The following is a 21,749-nucleotide window of genomic DNA, read 5'->3' as shown; positions in this document are numbered from 1 at the left end:
ACAGTCTGCTGGGTTTGGGTGTATAGCAACATCCTTCCCACATTTATAATTGTACACTATTTAGTTACAACCACTGGCTGAAGTACAATCCAAACAATGTATAAGCACACATTCCCATGGTGGACCAGGAAAATGGTTCTTCCTGGTTTGCGGTTTCTCCTACAGTTCTGACTTACTTCAGAGGAAAGAGGCTTTTGCTTAGACTATAAACATTTCAGGGCAGTGACTTTTTTGTTCTGAATGTACAGCTTCCAGAATAATTGGGTCCTTGCCTGTGACTGGGGCTTCTGCACACCACCTCAATGCAAATAAAAAATATATCAATGAATAAAATACCCATAACAGCGCTATGCTGCATGAAATTTGAAGGACAAGGAGAAGAGGGTTGCTTTATCGTTATGAGCTCAAAGCTGACCATGCTTTTTTTTAAAAACATTTTGTTAAAGCACCAGAATGAGAGTAAATATAGCCAGTTTTCACTATATAAAAGTAGAACTTTTAGAAACAGTTTACAAACAAACAAACAAAACCTGAAGAAAATGTACTCAGTTTGGTAATAAAAAAGTTCTTTGTAGAAATCATCCAACAATTCACTATCTTTTTTAACCTGGCTTTTCAAAGAGAAAAGAGCCATTTTGTTTATATGGTGAATAAAAAAAACCTAAGAAGTGTGCAGACTTCCATAAAACAAAGTTATGAACTTTCCACCTCTCTGCTAACATGCAGGCAATATTATACAGACATTATCTACGGCAGGGGTTTTCAAACTCAGGGTCACGGCCAGTGTTCTCTCTAAACTGACTGGGCAGGGCTGATCAATCACCTGTGAAGCTGTGCTGCTGCGCAGCTTAGAAGGAATACAGGACACGGCTTGTAAGGGCAAGCTGCTAGCTGGTCGCAAGAGGCTTGGTTTACCTGCACCTCCTCAGGTATAGGCAATGGCAGCTCCTCTTGGCGGTGGATCGCCATTCCTGGTCAACGGGAGATGACGGAAGCAATGCGAACCAGGACACCACTTCCTGCAGCTTCCAATAGCTGGGAACAGTGATCAGTGGCCACTGAGAGTCTCCCATTCCCGTGGAGGTTCAGGCAAACAAAGCATCTTGCGGCCAGCTAGGGGCTTGTCCTTACAAGTGGTGACCCAGAGTTTGAAACTCCCTGATCTATCCTACACAAACTCCCCCATAGTATGAATAACCAGAGGCGCCCTTCTCACTGATTTCGATTAGATTACATGGTGTGTAATGAATTGGTAATGCTTAATGGCAAAGATAGTTCTTACACAGGGATCATAAAAACAATGAGAAGTCAGAATGACAGTCTCAGATTAAGAAGTCCGATATTTTTCCAAGACAGCCAATCTGGGGGGAATTCTTACAAAGTGGTTCTCTCACTATGCTGAAATCCTGCCTGCACTCTGGCGTTTTTCAGGTTACAAGGGGGAGAATGTGGTCTTTAGAAAAGGGGACTGGGAGGCAGGACTCCTGGGTTCTGTTCTTGTTTCTGCCCTGGCTTGGTGTAATATGAATTATTTGTGCTGTGGTAGCTCCTAGCCACCCCAGTGATGGAGCAGGACCCCACTGTGCATGGTGCTGTACAAACACAGAACTACACTATGGCAATATCATTATACGGGATTTTTTGATAATATTGCATCCCACGATAATGAACAGAAATCACAGAATCATAGTATAGTAGAACTAGAAGGAATCTTGAGAGATCACCAAGTCCAGTCCGTACATAGATATGTTTCATATCATTTTAACTTCTAATCATCATTGTTTTAATAAGCAATAAAATATATTGTCTAAATCTCCAGTACATGAGAATAGAGCTTGGAACAGAGCCAATAATAAAGCGCAGAGCCATGTGTGGGGCACTCAACCATGACCAGAAATTAATTCTGAATCCACATAGCTAGCCAAAGCAACTATCGATAGAGAAATCTGTCTCAGAATGGACGATTCAGATGATGTCAGAAATATACACAGAGCATGGAAGACTGCTAGCAAAATGATTCCAACCAATTTGCTCACAACAGATCAAATCTGAAACACATACTAGTTGGCTCTACCACCATGGTAATAAGTAACTGCAATTGAGAATGTGTTCCTGCCCAGATTTTCCTTTAATCTCAAGAGGTAATCAAATCCAGTCTCCTGCCCTCATGGCAGGACCAAGCACTGTCTAGATCATCCCTGACAGATGTCTGTCTAACCTGCTCCTAAAAATCTCCAGTGATGGAGATTCCACAACCTCCCTGGACAATTTAATTGAAGAGAGTCCAAAACACTCAAGCAAATATCCCCCGATCCAACCCGATGCTGTGATTTTAAGAAGCAATCTTTGAATCATAGAACCATAGAGCTGGAAGAGACCTCAGAAGGTCATCAAGTCCAGCCCCCTGCTCTAGGCAGGACCAATCCCAACTAAATCAACCCACCCAGGGCTTTGTCAAGCCGAGACTTGCTGTACTTGAGTACTCTGTCAACCACTGGTTATTTTATTAGATCAATCACAATTGTTATCAGACAAGTGATGCTAACCCTGCCACTGCAGGGACCCTTGTATATTCTCTCTAATTGGGTCAAATGTACTCAGTTTACCATTTTAAATATATGCAGGAAACAAAAATTCAGACCCAGAATCCCTTTTTTTTAGCCTCTTTGCATAGTCACTGAAAACAAAGTCTCCCATTTCAATTGCAAGCTCTGTGGGGCAGGGACTGTTTTTAATCTTATGTTTGCACACTGATCAGCACCGTGGGCCTCCAAGGAGAGACTTTAGAAAACTCCTCTGGGTGACTATCTGCATGTTTAGGTACCTGAATAACTTAAAATCTGGCCTTTCCAGTCGGAGTAGAACAAAATAAACAAAAAGAAAATGACCTATGACCAGTTGTGTTGATGGTGCACGAGCCAACATAACGTCGGGCTCACTATCCAGGCACCAGCTCCACATGGCTAAGAGGTGCCCATAAGAGCAGCCATACTAGGTCCATCTAGTCCAGTATTCTGTCCTTTGACAGTGTCCAATACCAGGTGTCCCAGAGGGAATGAACAGAACAGGGAAACCTCATGTGATCCCTCCTGCTACTTGGCTAGCATGCTACCTTCCACATCCAAATGACTTAGCCAACCAAACACTGGGTACTTAAGAACAATTTGCACTTCTCTATCAACTTCATGTAACACAAACACTCTAATCACTATTTCCCCCCTACTTCCTCCCCCCGATTGCCTATTTATTTTGGTACTGGATTTTTTAATACTCCATTCATCTGAAGAAGTGGGTTATACCCACGAAAGCTCACGATACCATCTACATGTTTTGCTAGTCTTTAAGGAGATGCTAGACTATTAGTTGTTTATTAAGTTGATCCATCCTCTCGCACCCATTTCCAGCTTCTGACAGACACAGGCTAGGGAGACCATTCCTGCTAATAGCCATTGATGGACCTACCCTCCTTGAATTTATCTAGCTCTTTTTAGAAAAGCTGTTATAGTCTTGGCCTTCGCAATACCCTCTGGCAGGGAGTTTCAACATTGTTTTTGATCAGTCAAGTAAGTGGATTTGCCTCAGAGACACGGGGGAGGTGAGCATAAGTCACATCAGAAGGTAACTTCTTCACACAGTCAGTCATGTAACTTACTACGGCTATGCTGCATGGATGCCAAGAGTTAAGTTTCTAGCTCATAAACAGAATGCCTTTTTAAAAATATGAAATTGTGTTTTTTTGCTTCAGCCTTGGACAAACCAGTTGGGTCAGATGTCCTTACTGCTTACATTTCAACTGCTTAACTTTCCACTGCCTTCTTTGTCCCCCTTTACACTTTATTTCTTTGCACTGTTTGCTCTGGTTTAAACTAGCTTTCCCCACCCCTCCCCCAAAGCACACACCTTTCTCTTTTTGTGTGTCTTGTTGCTAGGGTATTCCGGCCTCCTGGTCCAGAGGCCACAAGATGAAACCTGAAAGTTGGCTTAAGGTGAAGTGTTTATCTGCATTCAAGTGAGGGGAATTTTTTCAGGGCAGGCAGCTTTACTTTACAAGGTAATTGACTCCTTACAACTATTTACACATGCAAACTGTGCGGCTTTCTGAGACTAGGGGTCTGAATCCTGGCTCTACCAATGTCCTGCTGAGTGCGTGAGCACTTGCGTGTGCACCCTGCTTCATTAGAAGACTGGGGGCACAATCCCTACAAAATAGCAGGCTTGTGCATGATCCTTATTGCACTCAGACACTGGGAATTTGCATTACTTTCTAGGCAGATTTCAGAGGAGTCAGGGGAAAGGGCACTTCATCCTGGCATTAGTCCAGCTTAAATACAATAATATCTAGCTCTTCTATGATTCTAAGCACTTATAGTTGTAGCTCTTATATATAATACGATAGATGCTGCTCTCAGAGGCACACATACAATTCCTGGAGTCAGCAGGAGACCCACATGCCTATATGAGGGCACTATTAGGTTCCTTCCGTCAGCACTTTAAACAGTGCATAGTTCCCATCTGCAGAACCCAGCCGCTCAGAGTCTGAATCCTGAAAAGTTATAATGATATGGGGCTGCTATGCAAACATTCTGTACGAGCTGTTTCAGTCCATAGATTGATGAGCTAGCATTGCACAGATACTACTGCAAGAAATACTCACCAGCCTGCATATCAGTTACTGAATCCCAGTAACATGCAATCTCATGCAGATCTCACTTAGGATAATTCTCTATCATAAAATTATAGGACCTGAAGGGTCCTCGAGAGGTCATCTAGTGCAGTCCCCTGCACTAAGTGTTATCTGGACCATCCTGGACAGGTGTTTGTCTAATCTGCATTTAAATATTTCCAGTGTTGGAGATTTCACAACCGCCGTAGGCAATTTATTCCAGTGTTTAACCACCCTGACAGGAAGGAAGTTTCCCTAATGTCCAACCTAAACTGCTCTTGCTGCAATTTAAGCCCATTGCTTCTTGTCCTATCATCAGAAGTTTAGAAGAATAATTTTTTTCCTCCTTATACTTACTGTTGAGGCACTTGAAAACTGTTATCATATCCACACTCAGTCTTCTCTTCTCCAGACTGAACAAAGCCAGTGTTTTCAATTTTCTTTCATTGGTCATGTTTGCTAGACTTTTTTAGGTGTTTTTCTCTGGACTTTTTCCAATTTGTCCACATCTTTCCTGAAATGTGGCACCCAGAGCTGGATACAATACTCCAATTGAGGCCTAATCTTCTTGGCAGAATTACTACCCTAGTAATCAGGAAACTTAATTTTAGTGTTTGCATTATACATTTAATGACCAAATAGGTCATAAGTTGACAGGACCCTTAAAGAAAGAAAGACCTATGATGACTCTGGGACTTGTAATTTTAGGGAGCGGAATGCATCTCCCCTGACATTAACTCAGATGTAAGCTTTGTATTTTTAAAACATACGCTATCGAATTTACATTGTTGAAGAATTTTTCCATTACCTTTTCAGCAGTACCACTTCCATAAAATGGACCATCTAAGATGGCACAGCCAGGCCATGGCTACATTGTTTGTGGCTGTGGGAAGAAGATAAATGTAGCTGATCATTTTATTTCTCCCACATGTCTCCCAACAGCTGTTGGTTTTCCAATAGGTTCATTAAAGTTGCAACATCTATTAAAATTAGAAATGGCTATTGCGATGCTGGAGAGACAAAACCAGCCGATAGTCTCTGTAATGGCAGGGTTTTATTGACAGTGGACTTCATCAGTGAGCAATGCCTAGTCATCTATCAAACATGATAGAAACGCAAGGTATCCAAAACTATGTACATTCATATGCACATATATTGCACGGCACACAACATAGTATAATGAGAATGTTCAGCACTGACAATATGAGGCAAAAGGGGAGGCAATTGTTCCAGGGCTCTACATTTAGGGCTCCCCCATGAACATCAGTTATGTCTGTAAATACAGTGAAATGGGAAAGAGTGTGAGGCTGTAGTAAACAGGACATTCCAAGCTCTGCTCTTGGGCCTTGACAAGGTCCCAGTGTGGTCTCAAGCACTGCACAATTTGGGGCACCCCTGATTTAAAGTCAGGGCCCGAACCAACACCTAGGTCCCCAAGATTAAAAAACACCCCACCCTCGCGAACTCGCATATTCAGGCATTTCCACCATCTGCTGGTACTCGAGCTTTCATGCACTGAAATGCCTTATCTCCTGCATCATGTCTGTGTGTGCTTGTTAAACCGGCTTTGATCAGGAAAACTGTTTCCAAATCAAGACAAATCAAAGCAGCTGAAAAACTAGCACAGACCCACCATTGCCACAGATACCCGATGAGTGGAGGCTTTCTGGCAACCTTACAAATTTCCATCTCTCCTTTCATGCTGTAATCACTTGGTCTATCTAGCCCCTAGGTCACAGCCACATAGAGGAATACGCTGTTTGCATTCTTAATGGCAATTGGTTCTTTACTCAGACGTTAATTGGATTCCATTTAGCTTAACATTTTAATCATTCCAGCTGGAAGGTGAGGCAAGAAATTACAAATCCATTACAAATGGATGAAAAATGACAGGCTGGAGAAAAGAATACAGGCTAAGAAATGCCAGCTGCAGACCTCACTTTCCCTGTGTGGTTTGACTACACTATAAAGCCTGCTGGGAAAAATCTCTATACTGAATGACGGTAGCTGCAGAGGTAAGAACTGTTGTGCGGTGTCCTTAAACCCCCACGAGATGTTATCTTCACAGCTTATTAAGGATCATTTAAATGCTAACATTTCTAAGCATGGCTATTTAGGAAAAGAACTCAACTGGAATCAACTTCAACCAGTTCATTGCTGTCGGAGTATCTTTGTATCTTTCCAAAATTTTCAGCAGAATAACAATAAGCCACTTTGCTGCCTAATGCATGGGGCACACAGGACTGCATGTATTGTGTGGGCTACTCCAGTGCATCCTTGTTTTGCCACAACACTTATCCCCACTGAGCTGCAATCATGTTTGAGGGGCAGAGTGGCAACTTGAGTTGGTCAAAAATTGCCAGAATTTCCATTTTCAATGGGAAAAAAGATTTGTGCAAACATTTCATTTCAATTGATTTCAGCTAGCTGGTTCAATTTTTTGACCAAGTATTTTATAGAAACAAATTAACATGAACACACGCACACACAAAATAAGTAAAAGGGAGATGTTGTTGTGAAAATGAGCAACTTGGATACCAATATTTGGTGCCCACTTAGTCCTAGTTCTGCTCTCTATCATTCTCGGATTGTCAATAAATCCAAGAAAATTCCAATGCAAGGAATTCCATTGACTTTAATAGGTTAGCTGTGAGTAAAGATTGTAGAATCAGGCTTTATATATTGAATCACTGGTACTACTCACATGAATAAAGTTTGCAGGATGAGGTCCATTGTTTCTAATGTACGACAGAAAGGTAAAGGGGAATGAAACCTAGCACCTAATGTTCCAGCTTCTCCCCATCACAGTCTAAAAGGTGCTTCCCCTCCAGCCATATGTCTCCGACATTTAAGAAAAGTTTTGAGAAATCATCACCATTCATTAGAATTAAAGCAATGTCTAGATTACAGCAGTGCCCAGTGAGGATCAGAGCTCCACTGTGCCAGACACTTTTTCAGACACATTGTAAGAGATGGTGCTGACCCCAAAGAGCTTACTCTCTAACCAGAAGAGACAGTGAAAGATGAGAGAGGAAACTGAGGCCCCAAAATGGAACGGACTTGTGCAAGATTACACGGTAGATCAGAGTGAGCGCCTTGGTGCCCCATTCCCGTGCTCTAGTCTCTGGACAGCCGCTGCTCCACTTCAATTTAACACTTGCACAGACTTCAGAAAGCTGCACTAAGAAACAGGCGACAGTACAGAACTGTGCAGGCCAGATGCCTGTGAAATCCTTACTATAAGTGATAAAAATAATAAGAGATTTTCTTTTTAAAATTCAGGAAGAGCCACACAGAAAGACTGTGCCAGCTGAGAAACAGAAATGGTATGTGGGCATGTCATTGGAGAGCCAGCCTGCCAGCTGGGATCCGAGCAAGTGTTTACAGGGGTCAAAGCCTTTCCCTCCAGTGAGGACTGAACACTTCACTAGCTCAGCGTGCACCAACACGCAACTACACCTCTAGTCCTGGTCCCATTTCTGCCCAAGAGAGCAGTGGAGAAACTGGGTGTGCTGGACCCAGCATCCCACATTTCCATCAGGTTTAATAGCAAACCAAATATTTGTGCTCCTGGCTATTGCCTGGGCACAAAACACCTAATACACACAGGCCTGCCCTCCACACCATGTGCATGAGGTTAAGAGTCTCGCTGAAGACAGTGGAGCAAAGGTTTGTAGAACTGAGGCGCGCACACAAGGTACTTTGTCTTGTAACAAAGCAGTGCGCAGTGCTCTTGAGCCAAAAGTAGAACCATAGACTCAAGGGCTGGAAAGGACTGCCAGGGTCACCTCGTCTAATCCTCTGCCATGCTGCACAATTCGTTGTGTCTAAGCTATCCAAGACAGATGGCTACCAGCCTCCTTTTGAAAATGTTTGTGAAGGGGCTTCCATAACTATCTCCCTCGTGTGCCGGTCAGTTGCCACCCTGTACGTAGAGGCAGCTGCTTTTCACTGGTGGTTTTAGTAATTTTTAATATTTCTTATTTTGAGGGTAGGAATCCAGCAAGGTTACTGCAGATACGCAGGGAGAGTTTTTGCCTCCTGCAGGTAGTCAGTGCATTCAGTTCTAAGGGAAGCACTCTTTTCCCCCCAGAAAGCTCGACATGACTTGAATGATAACACAGCATTCGCCTTTATATGCTTATTAGTCTGCTTATTAGCCTGTTCTCCTTCCTGATCTTGTTGTATTTATTCCGTCTGCTGCAAATAAGAAAGATAATTCTGCTCTCTAAGGGGGAAATCCCACCCCCAGCTCTCAGCCCATGTATCTTTCTGCTGGCAATATCCACTAAGGCAGGGTTGGGGAAAAAGTAATCTCAAGTCAAAGGCCACTACTCCAAGTCCAGCCTCTAGTCAGAAATGTTCTCTGCAGTCCTCAAAACCCCTCCCATGTTGGGTGATTAGCCTGTGGGTCCATAGGGCAGCAGACCCACTGGCTCCTGTGGCTCCATCCAAGAGAACCACTGTGTGAGACATCACGGGAGGTGCACTTCTGAAATCCCTTTTCCCCAGAGGAGTAGATCTATATCAGTTCTGCTGCTGACAGGCAGAGCCTGATTCAAAGCCTACTGAAGTCAAAAGGGATATTTCCATCGACCTTATTTAACTTTGCATCATGCCCTTGCAGAGATTAGAAGGGTTAAGATTTGGGTCTAAAAGGCTGTTTCCTAAGCTCCACACTACCCAGTCCTGGTCTACACTTAAAATTTAGATCAACCTACCTATGAAGGTTGATCTATAAAATTCACAGCCCTGGAATGCTGTCTTTAAACTGACATGGTCCTGCAGCACCTTAGAGATGAACAAAAAAAGGTAGATAGTGTCATGAGCTTTCGTGGGCACTACCCACTTCTTCAGATGTGTTTCATACACACTATGTGTTTCATCTGAAGAAGTGGGTTGTGCCCATGAAAGCTCATGACACTATCTACATTTTTTGGCACTTTAAGGTGCTGCAGGACTGCTTACTGTTTTTTAATTTCCTTCAGTTACAGACTAACACGGCTACCCCTCAGATTGTTATGCTGACATAACACTCAGGCTGCGTCTAGATTGGCATGATTTTCCAGAAATGCTTTTAACAGAAAAGTTTTCAGTTAAAAGCATTTTTGGAACAGAGCGTCTAGATTGGCACAGACGCTTTTCCGCAAAAGTACTTTTTGCGGAAAAGCATCCCTGCCAACCTAGACACGCTTTTCCGCAAAAAAGCCCAGATCGCCATTTTCGCGATCGGGGCTTTTTTGCGGAAAACAAATCTGAGCTGTCTACACTGGGGACTTTTGCCTGAACAGGAGCAGAATCGTATTTCCGCAAGAAGCACTGATTTCTTACAGTAGGAAGTCAGTGTTTTTGTGGAAATTCAAGCGGCCAGTGTATACAGCTGGCAAGTTTTTCCGGAAAAGCAGCTGATTTTCCGGAAAAACTGGCCAGTCTAGACACAGCCTCAGGGTATATCTACACTAGCCCCCTAGTTCTTACTAGGGAGGCTAATCAGGGTGACTGAAATCGCTAATGAAGCGCAGGATTTAAATATCCTGTGCTTGATTAGCATATTCCCGGCCAGTCGCCATTTTGGAAACTGACTAGCCCGAAGTAACTGCCCGCGTCTATACGCGGCAGAGAAGCGCGATTCCAAGATAAACCTCTTACTTCAAATTAACAGTTAAACTGTGAATTAACAGTTAAACAGAATGAGGTTTAACTGTTAATTCGAACTAAGGGGCTTCTCTCAGAATCCCGCTTCTCTGCCACGTGTAGACGCAGGCAGTTACTTCGGGCTAGTCAATTTCCAAAACGGCGACCGGCCGGGAATATGCTAATCAAGCACAGGATATTTAAATCCCGCGCTTCATTAGCAATTTCAGTCGCCCTCATTAGTCTCCCTAGTAAGAACTAGAGGGCTAGTGTAGACATACCCTCACAGAGAATTCTTTCATCTACCAACCTTGCGCCACTACAGGAGTGGATCGCTAGGCCAATGATTCTCAACCAGGGATGTGTGTGTACCCCCGGGGTGTACTCAGAGGTCCTGTGGGGCTACATCAACTTATCTAGGTCAGTTTCTCAACCTGGAGGTCACTCACAGGGAAGATTTAAGGGTGTTGCAAGTGCAGGACCAGCCTTAGGGGCTGGCAAGCAGGATAATTGCCCAGGGCTCCATGCCACAAGGGTCCTGCAAAGCTAAATTACATGCTTCAGCCCTGGGCAATGGGACTGGGTGGCAGGGCTCAGGTTTCAGATTCCTGAAAGAGGTCCAGTTGTTGGGAAAGACTGAGAATCACAGACCTACACCGACAGGAAAAGAAACAACAACCCTCTATCGGCATAGCAAGGAGCTACTCTATGACGCTGCTGCAGCAATGTCACTGTTGCACCCATATTGTAGACACACTTTGTGTCTATTGAGAATTTAGCCCTCACCTGTTCTGCCGGGTTACCAAACACGTTCATAAGGGTCATGCTAGAGTTCCCCGCACTTTAAAATTCACAGTGGGAAAATGGAAACCTAGTTTCCAGGCCTCCAGGTGATTCATCCAGTCATTTGTAGTCCAAAGCAATCAACTTTAGCCATGGAAATACAGCAATTAATGTCAACACAAAGGAGTACAATTCAGTGCTTGTTAGCACTCCACACCACAGAAAGCACTTAGCCGAGAATTAATCAGATGATATTAGTCTGTTTAGCACACAACATTGAAAGTGTAACCTGGGGCAGCAAGGTCAATATCAGCAAAGAAATAAAAAGTTCGCCTCACTTTTATTACTGTTTACACAGCACAGTTCCACAAACAAGGAATTCACTTCCTTCCTCTGAAAATCATACCAAACCAGACCAAGGAAGAAGTACAGGTAGGTTAATTAACTTTAATAGAATGAAAACTAATGATTTTTGAGCACCTGGGTAGAGCCCTATGCAGATTCAAAATTTTGTATCCACATCTGCATTTGTATCCACAAAAATGAGCCACCAATGTCCACATGAGTTCTGAATCACCTATGAACAACCAGTACAGAATCAGAACACTTCCAAGCAGCCCAGATGTGCTTAATGCCTCATGATTAACAGCTGTGGAGCATGTCTGATTTCAGGTAGCTCATTAGGCCATAAAGACATCAGCAGGATTGGGGGCCCCTTGTGCAGGGTGCTGTGTAAATCCAGGCATTGCTGCTCTGCAAATGGTTTATGATTGTAATTAATTCTACACAGGAAGCCAGTGGGACTGTCTCCAATAGAGCTGTTTTCAGGCACAGAATTACCCATGACTATATGTTACAGGAAGGATTTGGGATGGGCCATGAAATCAAAGCATATCTCTGTCGCACCGAGCTCACTGTTTGAAGGTAATCTGTGTGGACATAAGCTCTTCTTGGCACGGAACATAGTTTCCAGCACGATGGGATCCCATTACTGATTGGGATAGCTTGCTGCTGCTACCTCCTCTAATTAATGGGCTGAATTTGGCCAATGTATTCTCCACTGTGCCCTATAGACCAGCAAACTTGCACTATCAAGGAAATGAGGTCCGTTCGACAAATCCTGCCCACTCTCAACAGAATATGCACATCTTTATGAGGCAAACAGCATGGTCTTAATGGATACAGCACAGGTCTGATTTGTACTCCTGAATCTGCCATGGAGATTGTGTGTGACTAGGTCCTGGATGTCAAGCTGTGGAGTACCCATAATCCCATTGCCCTTCAACAGTGTGGTGGGGTTTCCAGCATTTCTGAGAAATCAGTCTTAACCTGAAGTAGTATAGGAGTGTCATCACATGTAGATTGAAGTGCCTACGTTTGAGCCACTTGATTTGTTAGTGCCCAACTTGGGACGCTTCAAAAGAATTGGATTTTCAAAGGGGGGTGCTCAGCAGTTTCACATTCTCTAAGATGCTTCAATGTGTGCATCTAAAAACACTAGCTGTTTTTAAAAATCTTCAGTCATTCATTTGCAAAAAGCATTGGAATCCTTGACTGGAGAGACCTCTAGAAAGATAAGAGTGTTTTTGAGAAAGTGAGACATAGCATATATGGAGGGAGGAGAAAAAGGTTTGTATACAGTAAAGACCAGCATGAACCTTGCCCCAAACCTCCTGTTCAACATCTTGTTGAAGTCTGAAAAGTTTGGCTCTTCAGTTTCTCTCCATCTTTTGTAATATCTGCTACCACTCTGAATCATCTTGTTCTGCCCAGAGCTGGAAGCAGAAGTGATACAGGTTGTTCTTGCCATATTTCCAGCAGCAACAGAAATGGAAAGGTCCAGAAATATCATGTGCAAAAAGTACGACTTGCCTGACCTGCAGCCTAAATCTGCCTAAGTCTCCAAACCCCCTGAGGTTGACCTAACACAGTATTTCTAAACCAGAGGTACAAGTACCCTTAGGGGTACTCGAGAGAAGTCTGGGGGACGAGGGATGTCAACACAACTGAAATTTAGAAATTTGGAGGAAATGGAATTTTTGTTTTAAGTTTTACAGCACTTTATTATTTTTGTATTTTTACACCCCAAAATTTCATCGCCCGCCCAGCTACGATTAAGTTGTTTAAACAAATGTCTTGCAATGGTAGAAATTTTGTGGGTCTGTCTGAAAACTATAGGTACTGGGGGTACTTACAATTTTTTTTAAAGGGGTACTTCATAAAAAAAAATCTTGAGAAACACTGACCTAACACGTCTATCATAACCACTGGCAGACCAAAATAGAACTTCAGGCCAAATTCTGGTCCCATAAAAGATAACAACAGACCTCGCATTGACTCCAGTGGTAATATGCTTTGGCATTTTACCTGTCACCTGCTGAGGGCTGGCAAGGAATGTCCTGACCCAAAGCCCATCTTGATAATGAAAATACTGCAAATGATTAAGTTATTTATTTTTCCATTTGGGGAACTCAGGTGAGCCACAGCTTCTCAGTCCTATCCCCCTACCCTAGCACTACATAGTCTCCATACCTTCCCCACTACTAGTCTTGTGAAATTTCCCACGTTAGAAAGCAGGTGGCTTTTTAGTCTGTGTACTCGAGAAGCTACTAGAAAAGCCACAGTGCTGTGTTCAGGCCAGAACAAAAGCCCTGTGAGACTGCATTATAATATCCCAGACCAGGGACTGAGATGGAACCGCTGAAATGAGCCACCTTCCACTCTGATACTCCAAGCACCGCCAGGCTGACCCTGTAGCAGTCTTGCCTTGGCCAACAAACTCAGTTTCCTTTGTTTATTTAACACCTGTTCCAACCTCATGCTCTTGGAGCTGAAAGCAGAGCTAAATGCAGTCAGGGATGGGCAACCTATCAGAGAGCGAGCTCCAGCAATAGGACAGGAACTGTTCTGTTCAGTCCCCAGCAAGTCCGTTCCAACCTGATCTTCTTGAGTTCAAAGTCTATGCTTTCCAACCTTCCACAAACCCGGAAACCCCATTGATGAAACTTTGCACTAATCCCTCTGCTGAAGCAAGAGTGCATCCTATGCAGATTCAAGGGCATATTTGGATACCAGCAGGCCTGTGTTACAGATTACAGAGCAGAAACGTGGACAGTGTTGTCTGAAGATAGAAAAGCAGCGAGGTCCGGTTCTGCAAGTCTTGCATATGTACAATGCCTATTGGCTTGCCTGAATGAATTGTTTGCACAATTCAGGGGATTAGGTAGGTAGATGATGCTCCATATTGCAACTCTACTTATGCAACTAGGGCTGGGTCTGGCTGAGAGATAAGGGGAATACATTTGCAAATTGGAATTAAGCATTTAGATGACCATTTTTAAAATGTTCTACTCCCCAAAAGTATCACTCACACTGTGTGTATTTTGGCTTGTTCTAAGACCTGTGACGTGAGTTCAGTAGAGCTAAGCTTCATTCGAACAGAGGCACATTGAAAAAGAAAACCCACCTCCCACCCCCAAAAACCCCCCAGCAAAAGCCTTGTAATTGACACATACTGGCCCCTTTGGCTCCTTTGCAGAAACAGGACCAAGGACTGAATGGGGAGATAGGATCAGATCCAAAGCTCATGGAAACTCTCCTCTGGAAAGCACCTCAGTCTTCAGTCAAGCAATGGCTTTCCTATTAATGTCATGTTTTCTTATTCATGTTTTGTTGGCACTATCATCTCTTGCAGCTATTTGGTAAAAGTATGTTCATAATTTTACATAATTTTATCTCAATTTTCTTTAAGGTGACATTTGTGCTGGCCAAATATGTCAATCTATAAAGCTCCCAGGATACTGAACTCTTAGAATCATAGCATTGGAAGAGACCTCGGGAGGTCATCAAGTCCAACCCCCTACTAAAAGCAGGACCAATCTTTTATTTATCCATTGTGCAACATGTGCAGAAGCAGTGCGAGATCACTCCCATGGAACTCAACAATCCATGACACAAAGGGACCCATAATAGGAACCAAAGCAAATAATAGTCCCACACAAGACACAATCAGTCAGTTGTACTCACTGTCACACAATATCACTGAAGGCAAGAACTTAGCAAAGACAAAAGGTATTGGACATTTATATAAAAAAGATATAGAGAGAATACAAATATCCAGAGGTATAATAATAAGTTTTTAAAATAAGCAAGAATTTGGAGTGGGATATGATGCCAAACTAGCAAGGAGTTAAGTGGTATATGAATGTTGTGTTGGCCTTCTGCACAGCATTGGGAAGACCATATCCATTCTCTCTTTCAAGTGCAGCAGGAGGGCAGGTATTGCTGGAATTTAGTTCTTCCTCTCTCTTGCACAGTTTTCCGCAAAATGTTTTTGAGCTTCTTTGTGAATCAGATCACATAAAAGCTGCCTTCTGTGTAACAATGATAAAAGAGCCAGAGGTATCAACTAGAAATGTCAGCAGGAGCCAGGACTGTCCAGGGCTATTGTGTCTCATGCCAAACATGAAACATAATAAAGAGCTATGACAGCATGTCAGCAGGTCCAGCTTTTGTGCACATCATAAACCACACATCACAACCCCCTATCCTAGCTGGCATTCTCAGCAGGAAGTCTAAAAACAATGAAGAGTGAGTTTCTATCTTTAGAAAGTGAGAACTGCCAGACTGGATCAGACTAGCACTTCACCTAACCCAGTGTCCTGACTGTGACAACAACCAGTACCAGCTGCTTCACAGGACGGTGCAAGAAACACAGCAGTTATGGGATAACTTGTTCCCAGAAAAAGTTTCCTCCTAACCCTAATTGCCCATTTACCTTCAGTCCAAGGCCTCTGCAATGAAGTCTTAAATTCTTCCCTGAACAATATCTAGGGTGCACATCAGAAAAAAAACAAAGGAGAGTAAGTCCAAGTCAATATTTCCTTTCAGAGCTTGAGCAAGAGATCAGGTTGTTTTGCAAGAACAGTTCTAAGTCGTATTGCTGAAGCCAAAGTAACCAGAGAGTTTACAGCACAGCCTCAATGTCTTCCTCATTCTTACATTTACCTCCAAGAGACAAAGGATATGTAAATACATTAAAGGGAAACTGCATAAGGTGGTAAATCATTAAATGGGACAATGTGGTTATTTAACTCACCACAAATAGCATTTAGAGTCTAAAACTAAATACTGTATCTAAAAATAATTTTCACCCCTACCAGAAATCCGAGTTCAAAGATTTTCTGAGCACCTCCGGGGCATAGAATCAACAATTTCTTCTTCCTCACAAATAAGGAATCAGCTTTGTATTGCCGGAAGACATGACACCATTCAGATTCAAGTCTCAGCGAGGGAGCACAGTTTCCAGGGTTTCTCTGCAACCTCGAAACAAGAAACATCCTTTTGGCTCCCAGGGAACCCTGAATTCTGCTGTGGTCACATGATTCCAGGGTTTTAAACAAACGTACCCCAACATTTCAAGAGTTGGTAACACAAGTTCCCTCTGATTCCCCTGCAGCTTCAGGTTCTGCAGTTTAGCCCTGGTCAATACAACAAGCTTTTGTCAGTACTGTATAACTATGTCACTCAGGGTATGTCTAGACTACAGAGTTTTGTCGACAGATACTGTCGACAAAGCTTCTGTCGACAAAGAGCGTCTAGACTACATCCAGGTCTGTCAACAAAGCAAGCCACTTTGTCGACATAACAGTGTGGACGCAAAGGACAGTGTAGATGCAATAATGCCTTCTATCGACAGAACTCTGTCGACAAAAGGCGTTATTCCTCGTAGAATGAGGTTTACATACGTCGACAAAACTGCTGAGTTTTGTCGACGTTATGTCGACATAACTCAAAGGCAGTGTGGATGCAGGTATAGTTTTGTCGACAAAAGTCCACTTTTGTCGACAAAACCCTGTAGTCTAGACACACCCTCAGAGTCATGTAGTTATATCAACTGAACTCCCAGGCTTCTCCCGTCCACATAGATACCACATCTTGGGGCGATGAAGCATTTAGGCCAACAGAAGCACTTCAGCCTATGCAGACAGAATCTTCACTGCATGCTGGAGCGCTCTAAATGTAGACAAGCCCTTGCTCTTTGCTTTATGCTCTCTGGGCCCAGTTCATGGTTCTCCTTGGGCCACCTTACAGCAGTTTGAGTGGTACAAACTGGAAACAAAGCAACCATCCTCCCATATCTCCAACACCACTTTTCTCCAGTGGGCCCCGGCAGCTGCAGGAGCCTCCTCTTGTGGTCCCACAAGGCGCGCTCCATGACAATAAGAAGTGGCTGGGAGATATTCCACCAGTAGGGAGCAGAGCAACCAGGACAGCCCTATTGCCAGACTATTTCCCAGTTCGTATGAGCTGCCCAAATGAGACCCAAGCTCAGAGAGGGGCATATAAGCAACCAACTTACATCTCTGCCCGGGTGCAGTCAGAGAGAGAGAGTCTCTCCTCATAGATCTAAAGCAGCCTTTTCAATTTCATTTTTAAAACTTAAATTCATGTTTAGTACACAGTCACCCCTTCAAAACCGGTAGAAGCCATAGACAATCAGGGATTGCTGAAATGTTAAAGTAGTTTTGACAGCAATAGCATATATAGATGCAGAGAGAACATTGTATGCCTTTCAGTTTATGCAGCTAGTTCGGTTCAATGATTAGCTCAATCAAAGTTAAGAAACCAGCTGGGAATTGAAAAACTCATTTTTTTTTTCAATCGATGAATAAAATCTAGGTGTAAGGGGATGAGAACTACTAGTTGTAAAATCTGGCTGTGCCCACGAAAGCTCATGATACCATCTTCATGTTTTGTTAGTCTATAAAGTGCTACCACCAGACCATTTGTTGTTTTTTTCTGTAACAGACTAACTCAGCTACCCCCTGAAGCTCCAGAAATTCATTAATTATGGATAATATTTCCTTTGTTTAATAAAGTCTTAGAGGGGTAACAGTGTTAGGGTGTGTCTAGACAGCAGCACTATTTTGGGATACTTCCGGTATCCTGAAATAGCGTTTTCCGCATCTTGACAGTGTGCCCATTATTTCAAAATAACGGGCATGCTATTCTGATGTGCCTGTAAACCTCATTCTACATGGTGTCTAGACAGCACCAAATTTTGAAATAAGCTATTTCAAAATTAACTCAAAATAAGCTACGTAATTTGTGTAGCTCAAATTGCATAGTTTATTTCAAGCTAAGGGCGCAGTGTAGACGCACCTTTAGTCTGTACATTTGAAAACATATAGTCCTGTTGTTGTTTAATAAAGTTAGTTTTAAATTCAAAACACGTTTTGATAAACTTTTTTTTTCCTTTTGTGTCCCCTACATTTAAGGAAGATTTATTTACTAAAATAATTATAATGATGTTTTGTGTATTGTAATTGCATTTGAATTTTCATTCAAACAGAACTTGACACAAAAGACAAGTAAAAAAATTACTTATCTAGTTAATACTTATCTAGTAATTAAGAGATATGCCGTTCATCATCTCCCAACTTGATAAAAAGTATAACAAATTAAGACTCTGAATAAATGTATGTGTAGCTATAAAACTGCTAAAATAAATCTATATGCATATAGTATACTTTTCTAATTAGTCAAAATAGCACCCAGTTTAGTGCAATGGCTATATTTAGTTGCAAATTAAAATGCTATTGGTTGGTAACCAATCTTTTTAAAGAAAAATAACTACAAAGTAGAAATGCAAAAGGTGTTGATAAAGGATATATCAACTCGAGATTTCCTGCTTGAAAATTTAAATTAGGATTATAATAGGTGATTTAAACAATCTAGCCTGCTCTTAAGAGACTTTAACAATTCTTTAGCTCCAAAACTATACAGAAATGAAGATGGAAATGTCTGAGACATGAAGCCAGAACATCTCCCATTAGGCCACTGGAGAAACAGGGGAAAGGGGCTGATTGAAGGACTCCTTCTGAGAACACTAGTCAGACAGGGAAAACTTGTGGGACTTAACAACACAGAGAACATACAAGCAAGCACTCCAGGATAGACAGGGATTGCAGAGCCTTGTTTGTACCTTAAATGGCACTTGACAGCATGGGAAAGATTCAGTGAGGGACATCCAGAAAACAATCCCAATTAGCTAAGAGTGTCCTGCTTTTTGAGCCCTTTCAAGTCCTGTCTCAGTTTTCAGTTTGTTTTTTAACCCTCATCTTGCTCAAAGCTCTCTGACACTGTTTTGTGTAAGTTATTCAAAATTCTAAGAAGGCAGAGATAAGGAACAAGGACCCAAACTCTTTCACAGCTATAATAACAGTAAAAGGTTTATATAAACCTAATATAACTACCTTACACTAAATTTCCATTGTCACTAATCCTACATTGCATGTTACTTTGGACTTGGCCTTAGAAAGCCTTGTTTCTATTTCAGAAACACTGACCTACTGCGTGACTGTGGCCAAGTGGCATGTCAAAAAAAGAGACATATTAGGGTTGTAAAGAGGACAGATAAGGGCAACAAAAATAGTAAAGGGTATGGAACAGCTTCCATATGATAATGAGGAGAGTTTAGAGCCCAGCACTTTTCAGCTTATTATAAACTCTAGGGCTACGTCTATACACGCAGCTTCTTGCGTGAGAAATATGCAAATGAGGCTAAGTGTGGAATACCTAATGAGCTGCCATTTTTGCAGAAGAGGCTCTTGCACCAGAAGGAGTGGTCTACACTGCTCCTTCTTGTGCAAGAAAAACCCTCTTGCGCAATGCTGTTACGCTGATTATTTTCAGGAATAACGGCATTGTGCAAGAGGGTTTTTCTTACGCAAGAAGGGGCAGTGTAGACAGCTCCTTCTGGCGCAAGAGCCTCTTCTGCAAAAATGGTGGCTCATTAGGAATGCAAATGAGGCTCTGCAATATTCTACGTTTAGCCTCCTTTGCATATTTCTCGCAAAGAAGCCGCGAGTGTAGACATAGCCTAGGGGTCATAGTGGATCACAAGCTAAATATGAGTCAACAGTGTGACACTAACAAAAAAAGCAAACATGATTCTGGGATGCATTAGCAGGAGTGTTGTGAACAAGACACGAGAAGTCATTCTTCCACTCTACTCTGTGCTGAGTAGACCTCACTTGGAGTATTGTGTTCAGTTCATTTCAAGATGTGGAGACATTGGAGAAGGACCAAAGAAGAGCAATGAAAATGATTAAAGGTCTAGAAAACATGAGCTATGAGGGAAGACTGAAAGAACTGGGCTTGTTTAGTTTGGAAAAGAGAAGAATGAGAGGGAACATGATAGCAGTTTCCAAATATCTAAAAGGGTGTTTCCAGGACGGAGGAGAAAAATTGTTCTCCTTGGCCTCTGAGGAGAGGACAAGAAGCAATGGGCTAAATTACAGCAAGGGAGGTTTAGGTTGAACATTAGGAAAAACTTCCCAGTGATGAAGGTGGTTAAACACTGGATTAAGTTGCCTAGGTGGGTTGTGGAATCTCCATCTCTGGAGATATTTAAAAGCAGATTAGACACACATCTATCAGGGACAATCTAGATGATGCTTGGTCCTGCCGTGAGGGCAGGGAACTGGACTGGATGGCCTCTTGAGGTCCCTTCCAGTTCTGAGTCTATGACTCTGTTTCCGTGTTTTACCCATTTCCCCAGCTGTTTGTCTCATCTATGCAGACTGTAAACTCATTGGAGCAGGGAATGTCTTTTGGTCCTCTGCTTGTATAGCCCCACATTTCAGTGCAGTGTATATATAATTATTTATAAACTTGGAAAAGCGTCATGGGAGCAACAGAGAGCCCCATACCAGAATAACCCATAGCTCAGGGCTTTGGACGTTCATCTGGAGCAGGGGAAGCCCATGTTCAAATGCCTTCCCCTCATCAGACAGATGAGGAATTGAGCCTTGGTGTCTCACCTCCTGTTGAATGCTCTAGCCACTGGGCTACAAGTTACATAGGAGGTGGTGGAGGGGGGAAGAGGGGATACCACTGACTCTAGTTTAGGTGGACTCAGAGCACACCTCCTGGAACATGCCCAAGCATCATTTGATGATCCCACTGCAGCTTAGGCTTGAGAGTCCTGGGTGTTTAGATGGAGGCAGCCGTGTACCAGCTCACTGGCAGAAACTGAGGCTCCTCGGGGATTTTAATAGTGGAAGTTTAGATACCTACAGAGATGGAGGCTCTGGGGTTCTCAGTGGTGCCTGAATGTTGGCCCCTATAGTTTTAAAGGTATTTTGGTATTGAAACCAATGGGAGTCAGGCACCTCAATGCCTTTCAAAGTATGACCCCTTGCCGTTAGTGTGTCTGGGAGTCAGTTATTGGTGCGTTACTTGTTTATCTACGTTCTGGGACCAGTAAAAGCTTTTACTAAAAATAACTAGAACACAATGACTTCATTTAATGCATGTTTATGGGTAAGCGAAAGTGAAATGGAGTCAATCGAAAGGCGACAATTGGCTGAGGGTGGCTCCTTTATTCTGCATTTGATTCCCTCCCTTTTTCATGGAGGAAGGATTTTGTTTTTATTGTCATTGCTTTGATTGTTTTATGAGAGGTTGTTTCTATTTTACAATTGACAGTGTTTGGATATAGAAAGCAAAGTGAGGCAATGAGTTTGATTGTGCAGGTCTATATTATTATCTGAAGCTTACCTCTGACTGTGGGTGAAAAGTTTTAGTGAGTTTATAATATTCCCACTTTGGATTCATTAACTAGGAGACTTAACAACACACAAAAGGCTCCTGGCCGTGCAGA

General features: G+C 42.6%; 1 protein-coding gene across 1 annotated transcript in view; it reads right to left on the bottom strand.

Annotated features, from left to right (window-relative positions):
* The window catches only part of LOC102452976 (sodium channel regulatory subunit beta-3), a 122,039-nt gene extending 106,027 nt beyond the window's left edge, over positions 1–16,012 (bottom strand). Inside the window, exon 1 of the mRNA XM_006116617.4 lies at positions 15,858–16,012. The gene's annotated coding sequence lies outside the window, so the exon portion shown is untranslated. The remainder of the gene's footprint in view (positions 1–15,857) is intronic.
* Positions 16,013–21,749: the final 5,737 nt, after the last annotated feature.

This window comes from Pelodiscus sinensis, chromosome 26, assembly GCF_049634645.1.
Source record: "Pelodiscus sinensis isolate JC-2024 chromosome 26, ASM4963464v1, whole genome shotgun sequence".
NCBI lineage: Eukaryota > Metazoa > Chordata > Testudines > Trionychidae > Pelodiscus > Pelodiscus sinensis.
Note: the sequence above shows the minus strand (reverse complement) of the source record. Positions and strands in the feature narration are given on the sequence as shown.